This window comes from Sphaeroforma arctica (genome assembly GCF_001186125.1).
Source record: "Sphaeroforma arctica JP610 unplaced genomic scaffold supercont1.157, whole genome shotgun sequence".
NCBI lineage: Eukaryota > Ichthyosporea > Ichthyophonida > Sphaeroforma > Sphaeroforma arctica.
The window spans coordinates 125,492-131,566 of NW_014040401.1; positions in this window are offsets into that span (position 1 = coordinate 125,492).

Here is a 6,075-nt window from a genome sequence, read left to right on the forward strand (position 1 = left end):
TTCAGCGTAAAGGTAGATTAACTACCACAACATTTTTTTTCTCTTGTGCAAGCTAGTCGCTAAGGGACAAGCTAGTAGTCATAAGTTAAGATTATGACCAAGAAAGACAACACTCCTTCTAAGAAGCGTAGAGCTGAAAAGAAGAAGATGGAGAGAGAAGCCGCTAGCGCTGCCGCAGAAGCAACCGCTGCCGCTGTTGATGCGTTTAATCGCACTGTAGCCGAAGTACTTGCCTCTGACAATAATAGTCAAAAGGGCAATGCTTCAGATAGGGATGTAGCCACTCCGCTTAAGGAGACTACTTCCACTGATAGAGCCCGAGGGCCAACTATTGCCTCAACTTCTTACATTTACGAAGCCAGGAAGTGAGACAAGGGACACGTCTCAAGACGCCCCAACCCATTCTTCTGACGAAACTCAGAAAGGAAAGTCCCCAATTATGAGGGCGTCCCCAATTATAGGGGACAAGGACAAATCTCAGAAGGAACCTATTATGGAACCAGAAGAGGATGCAAGCTCAAGTGGCAAACTCGAATCTACGTCCGAGACTACTAAGCCAACGCGCATAAGTAAGTTAATTACTGGAAACGCCGATCTTAAGAATCCGCTAGCAACTATTATGAAAGACTTGACTGTCGAACATATAGATCAATTAAATAGATCAGGAAAACATCCACAGCACTTACGCAAGCATGTTTCCCCGGGCATTACTGAAGCCCTACAGAAGTGGACAGAACGTCGACATGCAATTACGCCCAAAAACTCAAGCTCTACACCTGAGGCATATGATCCAGATGTGCTCAGCGACGCTATACCTTACGAGGCACTACTGCCAGAAGTTCAGGCTCATTACTCGCCTGTTCTAACACCCGGCCGTGAGTCACCCGTCCTCGAGGGTATTGTAAACGCAGAGGTAAGGAGATATACTCCGCCACTTGTACCCAATTGGGATGATAATCGTCGGAAACCAGTTAAGACTGGGTATGTTATTCCGACGCATAGATCACCCAAGGTTATAATACCAACCGCTATCTATGAAACAGAGCACCGAAAGGCCTCTACTATGGATTTTACAAGGGATAATAAACACCTCCGTAGACGTGTGAACGATGTCGAGTTTAATCGCTTCAACCGCACAGCTTTACACCAACCCGCAGAGGATTTCCACTCTGATGAGGTGACCGACCTTAATAAATCGGTCGACGATTATACCAATAAAATGGAAATCGCCCATGCTGCGTATCCTGCTGATGACGTAGCATACTATGCGAATACGATTGCGATTAAGCAAAAGCGCATAGATCAGTTTCTTCAGGCCCAACGTGAACAAGACCACAGGACAACCAGAAGTACAAGGGACAGATCAGTCGACTTAAGTCGAACTGGGATGCCAATAGCAAGCAGGTCGAGTCTATAAACAACCATGACCTCGACACGCTAACCCGTACGCTCAATGCGTTTACGGTCATGCTGGAGACGAATGATATCGCTCCCCAGCAATGGATCTCTGCCTTAATGCAGACATTTGACCATACAGGAACCAGTTATCTGATCCTGCAGCGACACCAGCATGAGCTAGACACTTGTCGTGACTGGCCAGCTGTGTGTTGGTTGGTTACATCCTTGTTAAGTAAGGACATGCGTAGCCCTGGGCTGAAATCAATTTTAACTGAACCAGTTGAGAACACGCCCATTCAGAGTTATATTCTGAAGCTAGATGCTGACCTGAAACGTCCAGATATAACAAAGGACAAGGCACAGCGATGGTACGAGTTCCTGGTTATGCACGTGTTCGGTAAGAACATAGGGAATAACGTCCGTGAGAGCCTGTACACCGAGTTGCGACGTAAACACGCGACTGAGGCTCGAGACAAGGGACATGAAACAAAGTTTCATCTATCCCGACTTACGTGGGAACAGTTTTATGATACTGTATCCACCCTTTTCCCCGCACATCGAGTAACATCGAAGGGAAAAGCGGCTGTTAAGAAGCCGCGGGAGCTCACCGATCACGGGTACGTATCCAGGCAGACCTCAAGCGAGAGACCCCAACATACACGTGCTCGCGACTTCACTTTATCCACGCGACCCGATAAACGGGCACGCGCAGGAGCGAAGAACATGTAACCTCCATTTAAGGATATTAAGAAATGTGCCGACGCACAGTGTGGGTATGAGATGTACCAGTTAACCTATAACGGTTATTGGAATGGTCCACCTGTACACACTTTCTTACTAAGTGTGACAAGTGTGAGAAGACGAATGGCTATCACACTAAGTCTTGTGACAGAAAGCCCAACATTAAGTTGGAGTGACGGTACTACCAGGCACAATCGTTACACAGACAATACAACGACTCTTTAGATGAGCGTGTATTAATCCCTGTATATTGCAATGGAAATAAAATCCTTGCGTTGATTGACCCTGGTTCAGAAATTTCATGTATATCCGATCGCTTTGCATTAACGAAAGATATCGAAAGGAGAACACAAACAACTCATCTCATTTTAGCTGATGATAAAACGGCTAAGTGTGATTCCATGGCCACATATGTTAAAATCTCCCTGGCCGATGATAGAAATATAACTACCCAAGCTGTGATAGTTGAGATGTCACAGAAGTACGACATTATAGTCGGAATGAATGATTTACACACTCTAGGTATAACCGTAACTGGTCTACCAACTAACATAGATCCATTAACGGAACAATCAGACGATAACTGTCTGAATCCATATAAGCCCCCGTCAGACACAGTCAAGGCATTAATACCTGACTTTGCGAACAAAATAATGGATCTGATTCTTGTTAATAAGAAAATAAAGATCACAGATTGGGCAAAATTCCGCTTTAACGTTGGATATGTCAGCCTTGACTTAACCAAGGTAGACTTTACACAGTTAAAGTGCCCCTCAAGGAACTATGTATCCTGGAGAAACGAGGCTGTCGTAAAAGAACAAGTTGAGAAATGGCTAGCAGATGGTGTGATAGAAATTAACTATCAACAAACGCCAGTTAACTTGGCACTGCTAGCCGTAGACCAACATAACTCTGACGGATCGTCTAAGAAAGTCAGGGTATGTTTAGATATAAGAGTCCAATAAATAATTTTTTGCCAACTCATAGCTTTCACTTACCTTGTATTAACGAGCTACTGCGAAGGATGGAAGGTGTTACAGTGTTTACAACTATAGACCTTACACAAGGATACCATCACCCACCGTAAATACTTTAGCTTTACGTGGAAAGGCAAACAATACCGGTTCAGAGGTGCACTTTTCGGGCTACACTCTTTACCAGCATTCTTCCAACAAATAATGGAAGAAATGTTTGCAGACGTGACAAACGCGCAAGTCTATATAGATGACATAGTCATCTTTTCTAAGACTACAGGCGAACACGCCGCATTAGTTAGACGAGTCCTTAAGAGACTCAATGAGCAAAACTTCAAGATTAATGAGAAGAAATGCCACTTCGGAATGAGCGAAATACAGCTCTTAGGCTACCATATATCTGGGGAAGGTATTAAGATCGACCCCGGTAAGGTAGAACACCTGTTAGATTGGCGAGCACCAACTACAGGAAGATATGTTAACAGCAGGTGTGGGTTTGTAAACTTCTTTTCAGATAGAGTACCACAATTAGCTGACTACCTTAAACCTTTTGGACACTTAAGATGTCATAAAGGCAAACTAGAAGACTTGTGGACTAAAGATTGTGATGACGCATTTAAAGCGCTCAAGCACGCAATCCAACAAGCCTTGTTGTACAAGGACCAGTCGATGGCGTGCCGTTTGAAATAGCAACGGACGCATCAGACTCAGCCTTAGGAGGAGTATCATATCAGGTTATAGATGACAAACCTAGATATATACAATTCTTTAGTCGAGCAATGAATGCTTCACAGTTGAATTATCTAACTGTTAAACAAGAGCTATTAGCCATAGTGACAGTTTTAACACACTTCCGAGATTACTTATACGGATCAGTATTTACACTGATGTGTGATCAGAAATCTCGTTAATATATGAAAGAGATGAAACCCGACTCGCAATTACTTAGTCGCTGGCATGATACAATATCAAAGTTTCATTTTGATATAAAATACCTGCCAGGAATACATAACCATTTACCGGATATGTTATCACGCTTCGTACCGGACTTTAATAAATCCGTACGTGAGTTACTAGCCACTGACTGGAAGTGTAATCCCAGGTGGGTTGAACTGGCAGATATGTTTGCTGCACACTATAATGCACAACTATTGAATTACAGGACATTAAATCATCCTTTGGGAGACGCCTTTCCTTTAGACCTCTCCAAACAAAATGCGTGGGCAAATCCACCATGGCAGTTAATTGCCCAGCTATTAAATTATGTTCATATACATAAAACTACCATGACGTTGTGTTGCCCATTACGGAGTAAAGATCCATGGCTCAATAAATCAATAAGCATGATACAATGCGAGCCAATATATTTAGATAGGGAAGTAGATACTTTTCTATTTCAGGGTACCCGAGCCGTCCAGTAGACACCCTGGAGACATACTATAATATGTCGTATAGGTCCCATTGGAACAACCAAATGACCCCCTTCTGAGACCTTCCTTAACAAGGTCAAAGAATCAGAAATTCCACTCTCTACCCAATCGAATGTTAAGCAGTTCAAAGGCAACACATCATTTAACGTCTGTGCACAAGAAATACAATCTACTAATGACACTGTTAAGAAGCGTCAGTCTCTAGCTAGGACTCTGTTTAATAACATAAAGTCCAAGCCTGAGGTCTTTCAAACCTTATTTTGAAAGGTATTAATGAAAGACAATCCTGAAACGTAGACACATATAATGCGACTATTTAATAAGTCAGGTGTATCTAACGCACATGAGCGCACTTATGACGCTCATGCAAAAGCAGGACAGGAGTCTGAAAAGACTACAGACTTAGAAACCACGCAAGTGGATTCTCAACACCCTACCTCTATTCTGGAAGAGCAGAATGATAAAAAATTCTTGCTTGGCTGAAGCAAAATCAAAAGATGAAGCACCAGAACGTAGTAGAAGCACTTAAAGATGCTAAGCGAAATGGGATCGCGCACCCTAAGCAGGCAACTTTAGTTGACAGAGTATATCAGTCATGCACAGACTGTGATCTCAATCAGATCAAGCGCTATGGTTTCGCACCGCTTAAAAGTGTGACTGAAGATGTTCCATGGCGCAGGATCATCATTGATCTGGTTGACCTGCCCACGTCCGGGGACACAGGCGACCGTTACGTATGATGTGGCGTCACGGTTTAACTTGCTCTATTCATTAAAGGATGAGAATACGCAGACCGTGGCAGAATTATGTTGCCAAGTCTTTGCTGACCACGGGTGGCCGGGTATTATGTGCACTGATAACGGTAGTGAGCTCTGCGATGACGTTATGGAATCGCTAGTACTCGTATCAGGCATATGCCATAAGAGAGGTGTGCCATATAAACCGCAAACGCAAGGCGCAAATGAAAGGCGCCATAGAAGACTTAAGTTCTTCTTGCGTAGTGCAATAACGGATGATGCAGATGATTCGCCGTACCACCTTAAGTGGGTACAAACACAGATGAACGAGTGTGCTGATCCGGTTACAGGAACTACACCCGCTCCCTATTTTCGTGGCAGATATAGGTAGTTACAAATTTTCTTTAACAAGGACGAACCTGATCACCATGAGTTACCATGGTTAGAGAACGTACTCCGTATTTGTAACGTTGTATATCGTTGCTTGCGGGAAATACACAATATAGCCTTATTAAAAAGGCAAAAGCGTTGGAACACTTCTAAGAAGATAGTAGAGTATCAGGTCGGTGACAAAGTTAACATTCGTCAACGTAATTCCGATGCTACTTGTATTAACATCTAAATGAATAGGCCCATATATAAAGAAGAGCTTTTTAGACGGTACAATTGCTGAGTTGACTTCAGATGCTTTCGATAGTCAAGACTATTTAAAAGCCTTTAATCGAAAATGGCGTAAACGCCTGCATAAGTCACAAGCTGAAAAAGATAGCATGTTTCCATCGTCTGAAGGCACGT